This window comes from Pinus tabuliformis, chromosome 7, assembly GCF_031772625.1.
Source record: "Pinus tabuliformis cultivar Carrire ecotype Pingquan chromosome 7, CPIR1, whole genome shotgun sequence".
In the NCBI taxonomy this organism is placed as follows: Eukaryota; Viridiplantae; Streptophyta; class Pinopsida; order Pinales; family Pinaceae; genus Pinus; species Pinus tabuliformis.
In genome coordinates, this window is record NC_142293.1 from 1,588,989,631 (window position 1) to 1,589,012,298 (window position 22,668).

The 22,668-nt window shown below is 41.9% G+C and overlaps 1 pseudogene; it reads left to right on the top strand.

Moving 5' to 3' along the window:
* Positions 1 to 17,310: 17,310 nt before the first annotated feature.
* On the top strand, positions 17,311 to 18,318 carry LOC149254175 (protein PLASTID TRANSCRIPTIONALLY ACTIVE 16, chloroplastic pseudogene; annotated as a pseudogene).
* The last annotated feature ends 4,350 nt before the right edge of the window (positions 18,319 to 22,668 follow it).

Below are 22,668 nucleotides of genomic sequence, written 5' to 3' on the forward strand. Positions count from 1 at the left end.
CTTGTGGTGGCTGAGAAAGTCTTCAATCATGTTGGAGGTGAACTAGCTGCCTTGATCAGTGGTTAGTTCTCTAGGATATCTAAATGTGTAAAATACATTCTCCCTTAAGAACTCAACCACCTTCTCCTTTGTTGTTGCCTTGGTTTCAGCCCACTTAGTCAAATAGTCAGTGCACACAATGATATACTTATTTTGCTTGGAAGGATGGTTAATAGGCCCAATGAAGTCCATGCCCCACTTGTCAAATGGCTCAAAAGTCACTTGAGGTTGCAGAAGCATTTCATCTCTTCAAGTGGTCTTTCCCATCCTTTGGCACCGATCAAACTAACTAGTATATCTTTTCACATCCTGATGAAGAGTGGGCCAATAATACCCAGCTTGTAACACTTTAAATGTTGTCCTCTTTGCTACAAAGTGACCTCCACAAGGCCCATCATGACAGGTCAAAATGATGTCAAAGACTTCCTCCTCCCTGACACATCTTCTCAGAATTTGATCTGGGCCAAGTTTGAATAGGTTTCCCCCAATCTAGGTGAAGGGGGCACTCTTCCTCACAATCTTTCTTTTCTCTTTGGAGGAAAGATTCGGTGGGAACTATGAAGATACCAAATAGTTTGCTATGTCAACAAACCATGGAGAGAGAACTGAAAGGGTGAATAAGTGCTCATCCGGCAACTGATCATCAACTATCCCCTCTTCACCTGCAGGAAAAGTTAATCTAGACAAAAAGTTTGCAACCACATTTTCCTTGCCAGGCTTATCAACAATAGTTAGATCAATCTGTTGTAATAAAAGTGACCATCTAATAATCTAGGCATTCACATCAAGTTTATTCATTAAATATTTGATTACAACATGGTCAATATGTAGAAATGTTTGATAGCTTGTAATATAATACCTAAATTTGTTCAATGAAAGCACAATAACCAAGAGCTCCTTTTCGGTCACTGTATAGTTCAATAGGGCCTTTGAAATATTCTTACTGATAAAGTAAATGGCATAAGGCAATTTCTCATCTATCTGGCCTAGGGCTACTCCTAGGGCTTTGTGTGAGTCATCGGCATGAATGTGAAATGGAAGGGCCCAATTTGGGCCTTGGAGAATCGATGCAGTGGTTAACTTGTCCTTTAGGGTGTCCAGGGTCTCTTGACAGCTTTTTGACCATACAAACTCAGAGCCTTTGGCCAATAACCCAAATAAAGAAGAAGCCAACATGCTAAAGTATTTTATTATCCAACTAGCCCTAGGAAATTTCTGAAATCTCTCTTCTTTTGTGGAGGTGGGACCCTTTGGATGATAGCTATTTTGTTTGGGTCCACCTGCAGTCCTTGGTGAGATATTGAATGACCTAGCATGGTCCCTGTAGTCATCAAGAATTCACATTTCTCGAGACTGAGAGACAGTTTCATCTCAATGCATTTGTGCAGAACCTTACCTAAGTTGCACAAAGCCTCCTCGAAATCACCCCCATAAAGTGTGAAATCATCCATATAGATTTCTACCGCATCATGGACTAACTCAGCAAACATGCTCATGACTTCTCTCTTAAAAGTGGCAGGAGCATTGCATAGGCCAAAAGGAAAGACCCTATAAGCAAAAGTACCCCAAGGACAAGTGAAGGTGGTTTTATCCTAGTCTTCTAGGTTGTTATGGATTTGATTGTACCCACTGAATCCATCTAGGAAAGACAAAAACTTTTTCCATGCCAGGCCATCTAGCACTTGGTCGATGAAAGGTAGACAGAAATGGTCCTTCTTTTTGGCTTTTTTTAACTCCCTGTAATCGACAAAAATCCTCCACTTACCATTTTTATTTGGACCCAACACCAAAGGAGAGACCCACTCACTATTTGAGATAGGGTAGATGAATCCTACATCTAGCAGTTTTTGCAGTTCTTCTTTGACTATATCTTTAAGGGATGGATTCATCCTCCTTTAGGGTTTCCAAGCTGGATTGCAACTTTGCTTGATATAAATATGGTGAGTACACACCGAGGGGTGCACTCCCTTCATTTCTCGGTAACTCCAAGCGAAGGCATCAAGGTGTTCCTTTAGCATGTTGCACAACTTTTCTTCTTGGAGAGCAGAAAGAGATGGATTGATTTTCAAAGTTCTCTTAGGACCGAATTATATGGTTTTGACATGGACAGGGTTGGAATCGGCTAAGAATATATCCATTTGATGGTTTTTTTGGGTTTCCTTTACTACTTCCTCTACGGACAATGTATTAGGGGTTGGACTTTGGAGTATGTGTTTGATCAAATCATCTTCATCCTGTTGTCCCCCTCCCATGGTTGTTTCTAAGGTATAGAGTTAGGCTGAATAAGCTTCATCTTCCTCCTCCTCTTCCATCCAAAAACGTAAGTCATGTTATAGAGATGGCTGAGCAGGAGTGTATAGGACTAGCTGCTTGGACATATGCCCATTCTTGATGGTCATATTTTGAGCTTTGCAGCTAATGTAAGCATCGACAGTGGCTAACTAGGGCCTCCCAATGATAAGAGGGTAACCAGTAAGCTTAGCCTTAGGCTGGAGAACTAGGAAAACTGCATGGTATTCCCAAGAATCAATGGAGACCATCACATCCTCCACAATCCCCTGAGGGGTCACTATGGAGCAGTTTGGAAGTTGCAAAACTGTTGTGGTCTTCCTCAATGAACCTTGGAGGTTGAGTTTGATCATGTTGTCCTTGGTCATCACATTAATGGAAGCGCCAAGATCAATCAAAGTGTGTGGGACAATGGTTCCATTGATGTGCACATCTACTACAGGGCTTCCAAGGTCCAAATACTTTGGATAGATTACCTACCCCAACATTAAGTCCAATAGTTGCCCAATCACATTAATGGTAGGTGCATCTCTTTTTCCCCTCCCCAGATGCGTGAAGAACTTCTTCTTAATCAATTTTTTGTACATAGGTATATCCTTGATAGCTTGGAGAAGTGGAATTTTGACACATAGGATTTTTAATTCTCCCAAAAGTTCAGTCTCTTCTCGGGTAGGCTGGGGTGGTTGGGTTAATCTCTCAGGAAAGGGTGGTGGATTTACTTTAAGCATACTTTCCTCTCTTTCTTCCTCAACCTCCATGGGTGGAGGTGGAGGTTGGTTGTTTGGGAGTACTCTCCCAGATCTTAGGTTGATTTCCTGAATCTCCATAGCATAAGCTAAATATGATGTCTCTCCATTGTATGCTTGTTGTGCCTATTGATGAGCCCCAAAAATGGACAATTATTTGGGCTCATTCAACCTCCTAATTTGACTTAATCCACCATTCTCATTAGTTTATTGCATGTTTTTGATTATATTTATGTTAATAGAGTGAATTTGGTTAGTCATTATGCCAACAAGTCTAATGGGTGCTTTGTGTAGCCTTTTTGGTCAATTTGGAGACAAAATTGAAGGTCTTAATGAGCACTTGGCAGCCAAATTCGTGGGAAGACAAGGGAGAGGATTTGTAGGAAGGTGTCCCCTCCATTTATGGGCCCTTACCTCGAATTCTCCACCATCAGCTCGGAGTTCAAAGGCCACAAAATCAATCAACACAAGGGCAGCCAAGCAAGTCAAGTAGGACTGTTGTTAACTACAAGTCTTGGGCAGCCGAGTCCCTAAAGTTTAGGAGGACTGTTGGGTCCTCAAATTGTATAAATAAGAAGGCTTAGGGCCTCATTTTGGTTAGCCAGTGGATGTTAGCTAGTTAGCTAGTAGATAGTAGCTAGTGGTTAGTCATTTTTCTCAGCTGGTAGTTAGTCATTTCATAGTCTTGTTGTAGTCATTTTGTAGTTCGATTTCTAGGCAATAGATTAGTTTTGCTGTCAGCTCATTTTCAAGTTCTCCCTGTGGACAGTTTTGATGTAACTCTTCATTTCTTGATCAATAAAGATGAATCCAGCTTTGCACCAGCTCTAAATCTCTCTTAGGAGGTTGTAGCTCTTGGGGTTGGGCCCATCTCAAGCGCCCAGTACCTCCTTTGTTTACCTTTATGTGTCTTTGCCGCATTCTTAGAATAAAATCTGCTATTTGTATTTAAATCTTGCTTTGTTATTTAGATTTCTTTTGATGGTTAAAGTAGCTTCTCATGGTTAGAATAGATTGGTAGGATAATAACAAGAAAAAGGCTACCAAACACCTTGGATCTCACCTCCCCCTCAGTGGAATCATGAGCTGGGACCAATGTGACTTTGTTGCCAACAAAAACGTTGTTTTGCTTTGCCATGCAATTCTTAGTGTTGGAATCCTCTTTTGTAGATGCTGATATTAGTAGTATTTAAATGCTTCAGTTGATGATTTCTTAGTGGCATAAGTTAGTTCATGCATTTCATTTCGAATAAACTGTTGTTCATTTCCTTTTGATGTTACTTAGGTCAGAATAGAGTAAAGTAACTAGGTCATAGGTTTTATAAGTGTTTGTGTGTTCAGTTTGAAATACCACTTGCAGAGTACCTATTACCCTTCCTTACCTGCACATACCCCATCCAACCTACCTGTTTCATCCTTCACTCAGAACCCTTACCTTACATTTACCTCATTCGCTTACTTTGCCATGATTCTCATCTTCTTGTGCAACATCATATCATCCCTCCTTGAACAAATCTCACCATCTACACCTTCTCCTCAACTCCATTCCCCAAGTCTTGGACCTCTTCACACCCCTATTTCACCTCCATACTCATTCCATCATCTTTTTCCCTCCATCCATGCTCCAAAATCCCATTTCTGAACATCGTGTAGAAGAATTACAGAACATCCTGTAGAACCCCTGCAGACTTCATGTAGAAGCTCATAAACACGGTTTCTTGGCAGCCAAACTTTGTGAGACTCTCTGGAAGGGTATTAGGGACCCCGTAGACCCTCTCTGAACATTCCCAACCTTTCCCAAGCATTTCTCCTCCTTGATCCACCTCTGCACAGTCAAAAATAGTTAGAAGCACATGCATGATAATTCCAACAACTTAAACAAAAATACAAAAAGATGTTTTCTTTAGATAGAGGTAGTCTAGACACATGTATTTTACCTTCATAGAAGTAATGGCATCTCTTTTAGTAGTTTGCATGCTCTCCTTTGCGTCAGTAGGACTAGCTAGTAGAATTAGGGTTTGCTAGGGTTTGCGTTTCTTTTTGGCTTTCAGTTTCTTTTTGCAATTAGATTAGCTTCCTTCGAGTTAGCTTTCATCCATCAATTAAAAAGCTTCTTCTAAGAGCTCATAGAAGTTGGCTTAAGCTCCTAGTGGACTTGTGCCAGCTGACCAAGTGACAGCTGCGGCAAGAGCTAGTACTTGTGCATACAACACTGTCGCTTCCAAGTTTGTTACGAACTACCGGGTTGATAAAATTAAAGAAGGGAGTTCCAGGAGTTGTAGCATTATTGCTACAATACTGGAGCCTGTTGTTGGGAAAAGTATCCAATACGGAATGACCCTATCCCACTCTAAGGGTGATAGTACCTCAGCAACAACTGAATGCAAAGCTATTCAAGATTACTTCTTTATGAGATGAGAGAGAGAAGAGAAGGATGATCTACTAACCGTTATCTTGCGCTAATAGTCGATCCAATCCTCACTGCTTGCTGCTTGCTCCTGGCTCCTTGCTCTTTCACCGGCCTAGCTACACAAAGATCCTGTAAAAGCACAAGAAAAGGAAACTACAAGAAGCATACATCCATAATCGATTCAAGGATTAGCATAAATCAAATATACAAGCATCAATTCACCATAGAGACACATGCATATAGAAGAACCTCAAATGCTTTATTAATAGAAGAAGCAAAGTTCTGAGAGAGTTACAACCATAATAGGCCCAATCCAGCAACACCTCCCAGCAAAAAGAAATCTCCTCTTCACCTCCTTCAAAGAAATCACCCAATAGTTCTATACACAAACCAACAGCACTTCCTTACTTGCACAAAATTCCAGCCCCCCTAGACCTCATGAGAGAGCTCTATATATAGGAGATTTGGAGAAAGGATGAGTCAGCTTGAGTTTGGCATGAAGCTGACTAGTGTCCCCTCCCACTTCAGTTATACTTCAGTTCTTGAGTCCACTTGGAGATTCTTGCTTCCACTTGGAGATCAAGACCCTCTGACTCATTACAAGGCGAATTCCTTGACCCAAGTGTCAGTTTGGAAGCTTCCTGGGCAATTGACACCTTGCAGAATGACTGTGCCACTTGGCCAATCTCGCCCAGCGTAGGTAGCCTTCATTAGATTTGACATTCAGCGTAGGTACAGAGTGGAGCAGTTGACATTCAGCGCAGATGCTCAGTGGAGCAGTTGACATGATCCAGAAACAGCTTGTTTTTGATTGTTTTCAGGTGGAGAACTGATTTTCAGTGCTGTGGTTTGCTGACCTTGTTCCTCTAAGGGTAAGAACAACATGTTTAGGGACTTTGGATCCCTCAGATTATTGACATTTCATGCTCCATGCTGTTAGGCACAAAAATGTCTATAACAGTTGCCCCCTAAAGTATGAGGTCGTTTATCGGGTGAAATGCTTTATCAGGAGGATCCGAAGTTCATTCAATCGCTGAGAGGTGCCCTGTAATAAAATACAATACAATACATTATTTTTCATTCTACTTTCATGATCTAGCTGAGGCGGGCATTCCCATGCTCAGCTTTATAAATTCATTTTGGTACATAGAACAGACGATCGTCTGACGGTAGACTGATAATTCTCTGCTGAAATTATCATCCTTTGAGTAGGATGATCATCTGTTGCAATGATGTACATAACAAATGTCTTTATATCCTGAATATATATCGCAGCCCGGATGGATGAAACTAGATCCGGGGTCTTCAAACTCGTTCGATATTCACTCTAAGTACAAGTCGATCCATGTGAGAATTGCGCTGAAGTCGAACATGGAAAGACATCGCTTGATTACCGGTCAATAATGTAAACCGTTAACAAGCGCGAGAGGAATCATCAATAATGACAATGACCCTCAAGGTACTGCAGTACAATTCATGTGGTGTGAATAAAGGACTTGGCGTCGAACACCACGCAAAATCTTCTGGTCGAAGGTCATTGATGTATACCTGTCGCCGGAAGTGAGAAACTTGCCATTGAGGCATGCAAGCTTCAAAGTACTGGGGGGGGTGTTCCTAGATCAACTTCCTGGATAATGAGCTGAAGTCGACAAGAAGCGATCCGTCAAAGGAGGGCCTTAATGAATCCCACATCAATGACACGGAACAGAGCTAATGATTTTAGTGGAGGTGAAAACAATCTGTGAAATATGATTCAGGGTGGCGATCATGGGTGGATGAAGGATAATGTATGGCAGTGGATGGGACACGGTTGACTCTTTCTGAACAACATCTCTTGAACATATAACGACACTGATGTGATGGATCGGTAGCATTACCCCAAATGTGGATGGTTTGGCGAGGACCATGGTGATGAGACCGGTGAATGAAACAACCCAACCCGATGTGATACGGAGGACAAAGTGTCATGTTCAAGAGCGACTTGCTACCATTAAAGCTTTGAGGTTCTCCCAATTTTTCCCCAGTCATTTCTGACCAGTACCTCTTTATTTTTGTCAAGCTTGAGGAGGATAACATATGCTTGTTCTATAACCTGCCCTTTGGGCAAGCCCATCGCTATATTTTAACGAGCTTAGCGATAGGGAAACTCGTTCTCGTCTAAAGACAAGTTTGTCGCTATTTAATCATTTTAACGAGTCTAACGACAAGGAAAACTCGGTCCTTTTCATTTTTAGAGAGTCTGAAAAGGTACAGAAAGTTAACTCCAAAATTCCTTTTTCGTCATCTAATCCCTTAAGTCCAAAAAAGTATAAAACAATACAGAAGGGATGAGTTTTCGATTACTTTAACGAGCCGAATAAAACAAGCGCTCGACCTTTTTGTGCAATAATCCCTCAAGTCCAAAAAGATTAAAATCTAGAGGAGGGATAGCTCTTCCGGTCATTTTAACGAGCTGGAAGGCCAAAAATCGGCAAACTTTTCATATTTTACGAGTCAGGAGAAAAGAGCTCAAAGAAGACTCGTCTTTTGAGGAACGAGTGATAAACAGGGATAGCGGCAGATTCCAGGTACAGGTTGGAATTTTCCAATCACGGCAGTGTCACAAGGATGGCTAGGTGAAATCACTCTTCGCAGCTGTTCCTCAAAATAGGTAAACAATCATATGGAGGTGAACAGTAGGCCAATATGGAATGGAGGTGGCGGGTGCAAACACGACCAAGGCTTTTATGGCTAATAAATTTACGATCACAATGGTTATTTACCGGAATAGGTTCATTTTTTAATGAGCTTGAACTCTGGAGGAAACTCTTGCTCAAAAGCTTATGTTTATTTTTTAACGAGCATGAACTATGACGCTAAAACTGCTCGGATCTCGCTTTTCTATTTTTTAACGAGCATAAATTCCGCGGTAAAACTGCTCGATATACCAGTCATAAGATAAGAAATGTCTCCTGCAAGATTCCAATTTTTATAGAGCTTGCACCTCACATAAGCTATGCTCTTTGACAAATTTTGACCTTTGCCCCACATCCTTTTTTTTATGCAAGTTCGGAAACGATCAATCCAAAAAACAGATAAATAACCACTCTTTGCTTGCACTCCAAAAGGTTCGCATGCCCCCAGGTATAAAGTATAATTTCAAGGCTTCCCCTACTTATCCTTCAAAACATTTGTTTTGATGGGTGAGGCTTGCCTCTTTCAGGTTATCCAAAAAATGGTTTTATTTTCTGCCGCAAATGAAACTCTTTCTTCGGCGATGTCTATCATTAGGTTACTCAAAGATGGTTACAATTTGTTGCAGCAAAGGAATCTCTTTCTTTGGAGGCTGCCCCTACTTATCCTTCAAAACATTTGTTTTAATGGGTGAGGCTTGCCTTTTACCCAAAGATGGTTACAATTTGCTGCCGCAAAGGAATCTCTTTCTTTGGTATTGCCTACCTATTTAGACAAAGGTGAATGACTAGAAATCATCAAACACATAACTTTGACAAAAGAATCTTGTCCTAGAACAACCCTCTCTTCCTTTTTGGATGGGGTACGGACTAGTCATATTCTTCCGCGGAAATATACTCTATACCCAAGGTTTCCTCTGCCCAAGGCAGGCCAGGATGCATGCCCCCTGGGTTCCAGTCCCATCTTTCCGAATCACTCGCACTCATCGGGAAGGAGGACTGGGGGTGGAGACATTTCTTGGGTGAATAGACCATTGAGGGTTGGTATTTGACTATTTGCGATGCGTGATCCCGGAAATGAAAGTTGGTCTACGAGCTTGACCATCCTTCCTTCGTGCGGAAAACACATTACTCTAAAGAGTGAGGAGACTATAGCTCCCATGCAATATATATAGTCTCGTCCAAGGAGTAGGTTATAATCCAAGGGTCCTTGAACGACCATCACGTTCATTTGAACGGTCTTCCCTTTCAATGTAACAGGCACATTGGGGAGGATCCCTAACGGTCGACTGGTTCCTTTATCAAAACCCGAGAGATTTCTTATCTCAGGCAAAAGCTCTGGGGAACCCAGTGCTTTCCAAGCAATAGAGGAAAGGATACTCACAGATGCCCCTTCATCAATGATAGTTCTGGCCATTACCATTCTGTAGATTTGGACTATGACTCTGAATGGTATACTGGCTGGTAACTGGGGTCTGCCTAGTTGGTTCCAATCAAAGGACACAACCAGGTTGCTTGGTGGTGGGACCGAATACACGGCCGGATATGACCCTGACGATGTTCCTTCCTGCGATAAAGGAATGGGCGCATTGCCCTGATGCTCATCAGAATCTGTGTTGATGAAAAGAATCTGGATGGTTTCATCCTTATTCTCTTCAGTGAGGGTGTCATTTGAAGATGAATCTTCAGTGACGGTGTCATTTGAGGATGAAACCTCTGAAGGAAGAATCGGGTCAACTGCCGTATCGACCTTTAGACTTTCGTCTGGTCTGGATTCAGTAGGTTCATTTTCAATGACTGATGCTTCAGCTGACCACTTGGACGGGCCAGCTGTATTTTCAACCAACGAAGGACTTGGCACGAGTTTTTTGTATCCAGGAGGAAGCACCAATGGTGAAACTGGGCGATCTTCCAAAACTCTCTTTGCTTCGTCTAAGAAGGGACAACGGTGGATGGCGTGATCGCCTTCACACAGTCTGCAGGGCGATCTTGCTCCCCCTCTTTGTCTTGAACCTTCACTTTCGTTGGTTGACGGTAAGCATTCAACATGGCTATCAGAGGTTGATGCTCCCGAATTGTGCAAACGGGGTGACCAGTCCCTTAGTATCCGGGGAATACAGGGACAATCTCTATGGAAGTGGTCTCCTCTACATATGACACATGGCGATTTAGGCCCGGTCTGTGCTGTGTGTGGGTTTTTGTCAGATGTCTTTTGCTTGCCCCCAGTCGCCTTAGGTTCCTTCTTCTTCTTCTCCTTCTTCTTCTTCTCCTTCTTCTCCATGGGAGCTTGGCTTTTGCCGGCTCTACCCTGCGAAGATGAAGGATTGGAGGAAGAGTTATAAGAAGTAGAAGGCTGGTGGGCAGCTCTAGACTGATCTAACTATTGACTCGACTGTTCAGGAACCATGGTGGTCTGAACTACATTAGTTGAGAAAAGCCAAATAGGCAGGCCAATTGTCAGTCCTGGAAGCGACAATGTGGCCATGTGGGGCGCACCAACTTCTCCCCAAGAGGAGAATGGACTAGGATTTCCATCATGTGGAGTTCCTTGGTTGGGGCGTTCCATGTTCTCAACTTAAGATCAACGCGGGAATAGGAGGTGATTATGTTCCGTTTAAAATAAATTTTATAACGACGCTTAGACACAACTTGCTTTTTCACTTTTTAAGAGTCGAGAAAAAGCTAAAGATGACTCTAGTCTCCTTCGATGTATTAACGAGCCCGAAGTGACAAATGCTCGGTTGGACTTTTTCAGTTATAGAGTTTGAAAAAGGCCAAAAGAAACTGCTCTGGAGTTCTAGGCAGAGGGTGTGCCAAACTTCTCGCAAAACCACAGAATACGTTTTACGGTACGAGTGGTCGATCTTCGTGAATGCTGTGTTCACTGCATTGCGATCAGTAGGGCGGCCGACACGGTTTCCTATTGGATAAAGGCTTTATTCCTATAGGGGTCTCCCAATATATACGCGACGGTACATGGGAGCACAAGTCTGTATTGATACTTATCGCTTCACCGTGGAGGAATCACCCAACCACTCAACGCTAAGATATCACGTTTAACGACGCCGGAACACGTCTCTAGCTTAGACCTCTATGTGTTTGTGTTATGTTTCAATGCGTTGTTATGTAAATTCAATTTATTTTAAGGTTGATCTTGTTTAGCAGTTTGCCTTTATGGATCACCACGAGATGTATAGTAATACTCCTAGATGCAGTCTAAGATGATAAGCAAGCTTTTCAATCTTTCAACTTTGAAAACCTTAACTACTGAGAGAAAAGAAAGATAACACCTTTTCACACAGATCATAGAGCACACACTAATGCACTTTTTCCTAAATCGACATGCAAGCTGTCACAATGCACATGCACAATGAAAGTATTTCTTTTCTCTTTCTTAATGTTGGTGAAATGCAAAAAGAAAGCTGTTGTATAATTTTGAATTCAATTTCAAGTGAAAGCAAACAAGCTTGTCCAAAATCAAAAGACACCTTAAGATTTACTTGTTTCAACACTAGAAATATATAAACTCAAACCAAATAACGAAAGCAAAAGCTCAATCAGCTATGAACAGCAAACAAACTAACTCTTAAGATCAAAACGACCCTTTATCACAGGTCTAGATCTAAGAGGCCACAACAAGACTAGTTCACTTTCGTTATGGGAAACTGTAAATGTATAAGAAATACACAAAGAACAAACACAGTTTCTTTATACAACCGAGGCGGAATAGTGATAAGGAAATTTGGTTTCAGATAGGCACACTGACTAGTAACAAACAGCAAAAACAAGAGTGAAAACAGGGCAAGAAACAACAGGAAACCCCAGCAGCACAAGGCAGGACTGGTCCAGCGCAGGTGGAACACTGCCTGTTTGACCTTCAGCGCAGGTAGCCCCTTCGGGAACTGCGCTGAAATGCAAACAACCTTTGTACATCCTGCACTGAAGAACGAAACTTTCGTTTCTGGTGGTTTCCGGGTCACAGATTGCTCAAAAATTCACAGTTTTTGCTCAAATCAGAAGCTATCAGTCAAGGACACACTAAGGGATGACAAGGAGGATGAAAAGCTATCACTAAGAGCTTATTAGAGTCCTTGTGGATCAGCTCTTCAAATCATAAACTTGCCCAGAAACTGAGCTGGAGTAGCTGCCCTCTACTTTGTATTTGAAAGATTCAAACACAGTTCGATTCGGTACTCCCTTTGTTTATGAAATGAATAGCAAAAACACAATCAACCAACAAGATACGATCCCCAGCGGAGTCGCCAATTTGTTGTTGGGAAAAGTATCCAATACGGAATGACCCTATCCCACTCTAAGGGTGATAGTACCTCAGCAACAACTGAATGCAAAGCTATTCAAGATTACTTCTTTATGAGATGAGAGAGAGAAGAGAAGGATGATCTACTAACCGTTATCTTGCGCTAATAGTCGATCCAATCCTCACTCCTTGCTGCTTGCTCCTGGCTCCTTGCTCTTTCACCGGCCTAGCTACACAAAGATCCTGTAAAAGCACAAGAAAAGGAAACTACAAGAAGCATACATCCATAATCGATTCAAGGATTAGCATAAATCAAATATACAAGCATCAATTCACCATAGAGACACATGCATATAGAAGAACCTCAAATGCTTTATTAATAGAAGAAGCAAAGTTCTGAGAGAGTTACAACCATAATAGGCCCAATCCAGCAACACCTCCCAGCAGAAAGAAATCTCCTCTTCACCTCCTTCAAAGCAATCACCCAATAGTTCTATACACAAACCAACAACACTTCCTTACTTGCACAAAATTCCAGCCCCCCTAGACCTCGTGAGAGAGCTCTATATATAGGAGATTTGGAGAAAGGATGAGTCAGCTTGAGTTTGGCATGAAACTGACTAGTGTCCCCTCCCACTTCAGTTATACTTCAGTTCTTGAGTCCACTTGGAGATTCTTGCTTCCACTTGGAGATCAAGACCCTCTGACTCATTACAAGGCAAATTCCTTGACCCAAGTGTCAGTTTGGAAGCTTCCTGGGCAATTGACACCTTGCAGAATGACTGTGCCACTTGGCCAATCTCGCCCAGCGCAGGTAGCCTTCATTAGATTTGACATTCAGCTCAGGTACAGAGTGGAGCAGTTGACATTCAGCGCAGATGCTCAGTGGAGCAGTTGACATGATCCAGAAACAACTTGTTTTTGAGTGTTTTCAGGTGGAGAACTGATTTTCAGTGTTGTGGTTTGCTGACCTTGTTCCTCTAAGGGTAAGAACAACATTTTTAGGGACTTTGGATCCCTCAGATTATTGACATTTCATGCTCCATGCTGTTAGGCACAAAAATGTCTATAACAGAGCCCACCATCTTTTTGGCGCCGTTGCCGGGGAAGCGTTAGAGTATTGGTGATTGTCGCTTTTCTTCTATTTTCCACTACAATCTTCTGCTAAGTAGTTTATTTCATTTCCATTATGCAATTTCGTTTATGCAAAAGTAGATTAGCATTTCCCGATTTCATAGATTAGCATTTCAATTCTGCAATTTCATTTCTGCAAGCGTAGATTAGCATTTCAATTCCGCAAGCGTAGACTAGCATTTCGTTCCTGCAATTTCATTTGAGCAAAATAGATTAGTCCTTTCCTGCTTTCATTTCAATTCCACATTTTCATTTTAGCAAGATAGTTAGTTGCAGTTCAATCTATTTTAGTTTTGCAGGTACAAGAAGAAAATTACAAAAATCAACCAAAAAGATTTCTTTTCATGCCTTATAGGAGTAGAGATAAGTTAGAAAAATGATTTCACAACACCCCCCATTGCTTCACACGGCCAACCTTCTCTCTTCTTCGATGGCTGTGATTAAGAAGAACCCCTGGATGGACATCAAGGCATATTTAAAGAACCTCTAGGGGAGAAGAAGAAGAAAACATTCCTCTGGAGCAAATGGCTACAAGTAGAAATGTTGGGAGCAATACCGTGTCCAAGAATGAGTTTTCAACTCAAATGGAAGATTTCAAGAGTGATATGAGGCAGTTTCTTGCCATGCAACTGGATACCTTATAGATCCAAAGGAAGCAAGAGGGAGCCAAGAGCGTTTTGGTCATCTTTTGTCCTAGGTGCACTAGAAAGCATCCTAGGAATGAATGTCCAATGCACTCCCTAGAAGTGTGTTTCATCTGTGAAGAATACCATCCTACAAATCAGTGCCCTTCCTTGCCTGGACTTAAAGTTGCATATCAGAGAGCCAAAGGAGCCACTGAACCACTCCATTATATGAACCAAAGGAGGCCGCATGGGCCTAGATCTTACCAGCAGGAACTGCAAGGGACATCTGAGACCTATTATGACCCCTATCAAGCCACTTTCATGCCTTCTTGGGGTCCCCCTGCTCACCCTTCATGGTTCGCACCTCCTCCTTGGTCATATTCTCCTTGTTCCTTCACAGATCCATATTATGCCCTACCAGTTGCTCATTCGTTTCACTCTTATGCTCAGCCACAGCCTCAGTGGAATGCACCTCATCAGGGGTGGAGGCCCCAGTACAACACTCCTCCCACTTCGTTTCCTCCACCACCTGCTCATCCACAACCATCGCCTCCTCCTCCACCAAGGCAACCCCAAATGCCTACCCAACCACAATGCCATCCATTTCCATCTCAATTTCACACCTCCACTCAACTACCCGTACCATTTCCAAAGCCATACAATGGAGTAGCTCAACCCAATTGCAAAGCTGAGGCACAACATGTGCAAATGACTCCTTTTGAGCTCAATGATGTTCACCAAAGCTCAGGAAGAGTATTGCAAAAAAGAGACTATATTGCAAGCATTGAAGGGCCACATCAAGCAGAAGAAGATTCAAAAGAAAAGATCAAAGAACCGTGGGCTGCACTTGATGAAGAGAAGAGATCAGAATCAGAGATCAAGAGAGTTCCTTCATGGTTACCATCAAATCCTCCATGTACTCAAGAGAAAGATCAGCAAAAAGAGGAAGATGAGAAGGTCATGATAGAAGGTGACATGAAGAATGATCCAGATCAGCAAAAGGACCATGGATATCAAAGCTATATTGAGATATGGTTTCTAAAGGTCACTAAGTTGCAGCGGTACTCTCTTCCTCAACTATGTTTGATCCCTTCAAAGTCAGATCATTTGGTCTCCGAGATCTGGATACATGTCAAAGCATGCATTTTGAGCCTTCACATCATTTTGTGTCTAATCTCGATGTGCACATGGCTCCATTGGAAGTATTCTTATACTTGAGAACAATTTTGTTTTTCAAGTAGGGTAGGGTAGAAAAAAGAGAAAAAAAAAAAGAAAAAAAATAAAGAAATGAAAAAAATGAAAATAAGAAGAAAATAAAAATCTAAGGTGAAAACCTCCTCGGAGGCGCCTTAGATTGGCTCATTGATTGAAAACCTCCATGAGGCGGTCAATGGGTTGGAAAGAAGAGAAAATAAAAAGGCAATAAGATCTTTGGGTGAAAACCTCCCTTGGAGGCGCCCAAGGCAGGCAATTAGGGTGAAAACCTCCATGAGGCGCCCTAGTTGTTTTTCAAAAAAAAAAACAAAAGAGAAAAAGAAAAAGAAAAATAAAACTAATTCCATTGGCTAATTGCAGGTTGCAAGAAGGACGTTTCATGACAGGAGGAGCACTCAAATCAAGGTTAAAGGAATTTTTCTTGTGCCTTCTACAGGAAGCTCTATATTTCTATAGGAAACATCCTGTAGAACCTTTGGATGAACCAAATTCAAGTCTAAAATGGAATCTGATGGTGGGAATCCGTTGATTAGGCCTACAAGCACTTGTGTGTCCATCCCTTGCCTTTCTCCATCATTTTTTCCACCTCATTGTGCTTCTCATTGTGCTTCTACAGGAACTTCCTGTAGAAATTGTGGGAAACTAGACATGGATTTCAAAAAGTGGTTTGGCGAACATGGTAGCTTCCTCAAGGGTTCAGAAGTCCTCATGCAATCTTCCAACTCCTCCTCCATCATCTCCATACCTGCATCACAGCCAAAATTCATTTTTTCATACCATGCAACAAAAATGCAAAGTGCCTTGAAGCAAAAACACATAGAACAAAATTTGTTTTTGCCATAACTTGAAAACCATGCATCCATTTGACAAACCGTTTTATGGGGAATTGTACAAGGGTGATGGCAACATGCTTGAGCAGTTTCAGCCAATTCTGGTGCACGGTTCCCAAGAAATCAGCCTCCATCACCATCACCCATTTTTGCATTTTCTCCATATCCGTGCATCTGTTTTAAAACCTGTTTCATGGGGAGATGCACATGGGTGATAGTAGCCTACCCAAGCAGTTTCAACTGATTCCGATGCACGGTTTCCGAGAAATTGATCTCTGAAATCTTCAGTCATTTTCCATTTTTCTCGAAATCCGTGCATCCATTGATCACGATTTTGCTATGGGAGGTGCATCATGATGATAGAAACATGCTCAGCAAGTTTCAGATCGATCCGCTTTACCGTTTGGGAGAAATGGCGAAAACAAGTTCTAGTTCTGTGACAATGCAGCAGCAGCAGCTTGAACGTGCAGATCTGAGCGTGGAAATGGACTCCTGCAGCATGCATCTGGCTAGAGGACACCTACACAAGGAAAAAAACCAAAAATTAGCAGCCAAGCCACATGCAATCAGAAAAACCAATGCATGCAGCAATGACAGGCCACAGCAGCTCACGGCAGCCATTCAACTTCGAGGTATGTGACTGAAACTCATTCTTCTATTGCATAAATTTAATTTTAAAACTGCATGAATTAATGGAATGGTGGGATTAAGCCACGAATTATCAAGGTTAAGCTGATTGCCTTCTCTAGAACTCAGCCGGCAGTCACGCAGTACACGTGGACAGTTGACTCACGTGAAAATTTAAAAAACAGGAAGTGTTGGCCGTTTGAACTCTAGTGCAACTGATCCAGAAGAGAACATGCAGTTCATGATAGCACTGCAGTCTGCATGTGGCCACGTATGCCTGGCCACTTCACTTCCTCACCACGAATCACGCTGTAATTGAAAAACAGGCTCGGCTGACTCTCACCACCCGCTGATTCATTTGCACCTGCAATGTTCTTAGCCGAAGTACGCGTCCTCTGCTCCCACAATCTATTAACTTGTCATCCTCCACCAAGCTTTCTCGGCCATTTTTTTAAAACCCACCTATGCAAGGGCGTTCTACAGAAAACGGGTGGGTCTTCTACAGGAAGTACGACACAGCTTTCAAAAGCAGAGAAAATGGATTTTTCTTCGACAAATTTGGAGTCCCGAGAAAGATAATTGCTGCAGAGGATGCCAAGCGTCTTAATGCAGTAGAATTCAGTTTTGAGGATATTGAATCCACAGCTAAAGCCATCGGAAATGCCAGTAAAGCAGTGGTATCAATAGGACCCACAGAGGATGGACCTAGTTCCAAAGTTACTACAACTGATGCTTTGAACGTTATTGAAGAAGCCAAGCTAGCAAATGTGAATCATATTGTTGTGTTTACGAATCTGATGGAGGGTCTTCAAATGTTCTTGATGGAATCTCTTCATTTTTCAGCAGCTTGTTTGGAAAATCAAAAATATCATTATCAGAGCTTACTGAAAAAATTGTGGAAATGGGATTAAGTTACACTATCCTGAAGGCCAGTTCCACAGATGATTTTATTTCAGAGAAAGACTGCAACCTTGTTCTTAAGGCGAAAGGAAGTGCATACGTAAACAACAAAGTAATCAATGCAAATTCAGCATTGCATTCCATGGTTTAAGGTTTCAAAGACACAAGTTGCATCTGTGGTAGCTGAGGTTTTCGCAAACACTTCCATCTCAGAGAACAAGACTATTGATGTTGCAGCCAGCCATTTTGCACCTTCTCTGCCAGTTTATGAGCTTTTAAGTGCCATTCCAACAGATGGAAGAAAGGAAGTTTTCGCCGAGGCCCAAGCGAAAGCCAAAGCTGAAGAAGAAGAGCGCATAGCTGCAGAAAATTCACGCAAAAAAAAACAGGAGCTTGCTAAACAACTTGAAGCAGAAGCAAAAAGGCTTGCAGAAAAAGAAGCTGAAGCCACTGAACTCGCTGCCCAAGTCAAGGCAGGTGCTGCAACTACTTCATTCGATTATTTTGCAAGCAAGGCTAAAGCATTCGGTGTAGATATTTTTGGGGCAAGGCAAATGATGACAAGTTGGTGACAAGCCAAAAAAGCACAACCCTACAGATGTATCCAACAACATCAGTGATTGGAACACTGGCATTAAACCAAGCTGCCAAAACAGAGGGGGACAAAACCACACTAACACCCAGGGAGAAAAGACTACAGAGTAGAATGGAAAGGACTGAACAAGTCCACGTCAGTGAGGGCACCTCTAAGGTAGCCACAGCCAAGCTGAAAGGAAAATCACCCACAGCCAAGCAGGATATGGTGGTGCTGTCTGTTTCTACAGGAAGACAGAGAACTGTTTCTACAGGAAGTTTGGAGAAAGGGCAGCAGAAGGAGAAATTGGCCGAGATTTTAGCCAAGGAGGCCACCAGGGCCATCAAAGATGAGGAGAGAGATTGGTTGCTCAGAGGATGAGCAACACTTTCAGTAGGGGGGTGATAATGAGCCCCAAAAATGGACAATTATTTGGGCTCATTCAACCTCCTAATTTGACTTAATCCACCATTCTCATTAGTTTATTGCATGTTTTTTATTATATTTATGTTAATAGAGTGAATTTGGTTAGTCATTATGCCAACAAGTCTAATGGGTGCTTTGTGTAGCCTTTTTGGTCAATTTGGAGACAAAATTGAAGGTCTTAATGAGCACTTGGCAGCCAAATTCGTGGGAAGACAAGGGAGAGGATTTGTAGGAAGGTGTCCCCTCCATTTATGGGCCCTTACCTCAAATTCTCCACCATCAGCTTGGAGTTCAAAGGCCACCAAATCAATCAACACAAGGGCAGCCAAGCAAGTCAAGTAGGACTGCTGTTAACTACAAGTCTTGGGCAGCTGAGTCCCTAAAGTTTAGGAGCACTGTTGGGTCCTCAGATTGTATAAATAAGAAGGCTTATGGCCTCATTTTGGTTAGCCAGTGGATGTTAGCTAGTTATCCAGTAGATAGTAGCTAGTGGTTAGTCATTTTTCTCAGCTGGTAGTTAGTCATTTCATAGTCTTGTTGTAGTCATTTTGTAGTTCGATTTCTAGGCAATAGATTAGTTTTGCTGTCAGCTCATTTTCAAGTTCTCCCTGTGGACAGTTTTGATGTAACTCTTCATTTCTTGATCAATAAAGATGAATCCAACTTTGCACCAGCTCTAAATCTCTCTTAGGAGGTTGTAGCTCTTGGGGTTGGGCCCATCTCAAGCGCCCAGTACCTCCTTTGTTTACCTTTATGTGTCTTTGCCGCATTCTTAGAATAAAATCTGCTATTTGTATTTAAATCTTGCTTTGTTATTTAGATTTCTTTTGATGGTTAAAGTAGCTTCTCATGGTTAGAATAGATTGGTAGGATAATAACAAGAAAAAGGCTACCAAACACCTTGGATCTCACCTCCCCCTCAGTGGAATCATGAGCTGGGACCAATGTGACTTTGCTGCCAACAAAAACGCTGTTTTGCTTTGCCATGCAATTCTTAGTGTTGGAATCCTCTTTTGTAGATGCTAATATTAGTAGTATTTAAATGCTTCAGTTGATGATTTCTTAGTGGCATAAGTTAGTTCATGCATTTCATTTCGAATAAATTGTTGTTCATTTCCTTTTGATGTTACTTAGGTCAAAATAGAGTAAAGTAACTAGGTCATAGGTTTTATAAGTGTTTGTGTGTTCAGTTTGAAATACCACTTGCAGAGTACCTATTACCCTTCCTTACCTGCACATACCCCATCCAACCTACCTGTTTCATCCTTCACTCAGAACCCTTACCTTACATTTACCTCATTCACTTACTTTGCCATGATTCTCATCTTCTTGTGCAACATCATATCATCCCTCCTTGAACAAATCTCACCATCTACACCTTCTCCTCAACTCCATTCTCCAAGTCCTGGACCTCTTCACACCCCTATTTCACCTCCATACTCATTCCATCATCTTTTTCCCTCCATCCATGCTCCAAAATCCCATTTCTGAACATACTGTAGAAGAATTACAGAACATCCTGTAGAAATCCTGAACATCCTGTAGAACCCCTGCAGACTTCCTGTAGAAGCTCATAAACACGGTTTCTTGGCAGCCAAAATTTGTGATACTCTCTGGAAGGGTGTTAGGGACCCCTTAGACCCTCTCTGAACCTTCCCAACCTTTCCCAAGCATTTCTCCTCCTTGATCCACCTCTGCACAGTCAAAAATAGTTAGAAGCACATGCATGATAATTCCAACAACTTAAACAAAAATACAAAAAGATGTTTTCTTTAGATAGAGGTAGTCTAGACACATGTATTTTACCTTCATAGAAGTAATGGCATCTCTTTTAGTAGTTTGCATGCTCTCCTTTGCGTCAGTAGGACTAGCTGGTAGAATTAGGGTTTGCTAGGGTTTGCGTTTCTTTTTGGCTTTCAGTTTCTTTTTGCAATTAGATTAGCTTCCTTCGAGTTAGCTTTCATCCATCAATTAAAAAACTTCTTCTAAGAGCTCATAGAAGTTGGCTTAAGCTCCTAGTGGACTTGTGCCAGTTGACCAAGTGACAGCTGCGGCAAGAGCTAGTACTTGTGCATACAACACCGTCGCTTCCAAGTTTGTTACGAACTACCGGGTTGATAAAATTAAAGAAGGGAGTTCCAGGAGTTGTAGCATTATTGCTACAATACTGGAGCCCACCACTTATCTATTGTTTGGGTTTAGATTTGGCTGGGTAGGCATCTGTGGTTGTTTAGGTGGAGCAGAGTGTAAAAGTTGTGGTTGGGTAGGTGGTGAAGGAAATAAAGTTGGCACATTGTTGTATTGGGGCCTCAACCCCTGGGCCGATGCATTCCACTGAGGTTGTAGCAGAGGATATGGTTGAAATGATTAGCTGGTTGGCTAGGAATAATACTGAGGTGCAAAGGTCCAAGGAAGAGGTGTAGACCAGGAAGGATGAGTAGGGGGTCCCCAAGAAGGTATGGATGTGGTCTGGTTGGGGTTGTAATATGCATGGGATGACCCTTGCATGTGTTGTTGGTATGGCATAGGCCCATGGGTCTCATTTAGTTTATGTAGCAGAGCTGTTGAGTGACCCCTTCAGCTCCTTGATATACAGCTTTGAGTCCAGGTAAAGAGGGGCACTTGTCTATGGAGTGGTTTTCTTCACAGATAGAGCAAATTTCAATAGAATCCAATGGACATTCATTCTTAGGATACCTCCTGGTGCATCTAGGAGAAAAAATGGCTAAGGCTCTCTCTGCTTCCTCCTCCTTTCTCTTAATGTGCATAGTGTCCATCTGCAGGGCAAGGGTTTGCAACATCTCACTTTTGAAACCCTCCAGCATATTTCCAATTTCACCCTTGATAGATGAATTGGAAGAGGATGGACTGACCATAGGTTGACTACCCCTACACTTTTTCATGGCTACCCTAGAATGGTTTCTAAAGACAGTCTTGATATCCTCATAGGGTAACTAGTAGATATACCCTCTTGCTAACAAGTGTAGGGTATCTAGAAGGTCTTCCCTTACTCATCTAAGCAGGACTAGCTTTAGTGACTTAGGGTCAAGTGTGCACCTGGCCCTTTTGTAGCTAAGTTGGAATCTTTCTTCATAATCCTCTAGGGATTCATCATTGCCTAAGGTCATCCTAAAAATTTCGTCTTTAGTGTCTTTAGACGTAGAGTAGTCCTGATACTTATTTTTTAAGGCTTGCTACATCTGAGCCCAAGTTGTAATGATATCTCCAGGTAAACCCATGAACCAGCGCAAAGTTGCATCCTTGAGAGTGGATGGAAATAGTTTCAACTTCTGCTCATCATTTGTATAGTGATAGGTTCACCATATGACAAAAAACTCAAATAAGAAAGTGTCTGGGTATTCTGTGGTCAGGCCATTGAAATGAGGAAGGGAGGAATGGCTTATATTTTTCATCTTAGTATCCCCATTAGTCTCCCTGATGGGGAAGGAACCCTCAACTCTTTCTCTATTTCCCTTGTCATTTCTCTTTTCAGCCATAGGTTCAGTAGGAATGGGTTCTCATTCTTCTTCTCCTTCCCCTGTACGTTCTTCAAATATGTCTGGTTTCTCACCTAACGGTTCCTCCAGTTCACAGCCACTGAAGAAGAGGGAAGGTTGGCTGCTGGAAGTAGTGGGGGTATTTGGCAAAAAATTCCCTAAGTTATCCCTACTCCTATGAGGCATAAAAATAAATGCTCTTGTTTGGTTTTTGTGCTTTTTTTTAAACTTTGAAAGTTATTGCAGAATTGAAATTGCATACTGAATGAAAACTACTGACTGAATGAAAAGATTAACTACTTGATTGGAATATAACTTGCAAAATGGGAAGGAAAGCAAAGAATTCAGAATGAAAAGGAAGAAAGCTAAATTACTTTTGCAGAAATGAAACTAAGAGCAGAATAATAGAAACAAGAAATAGAATA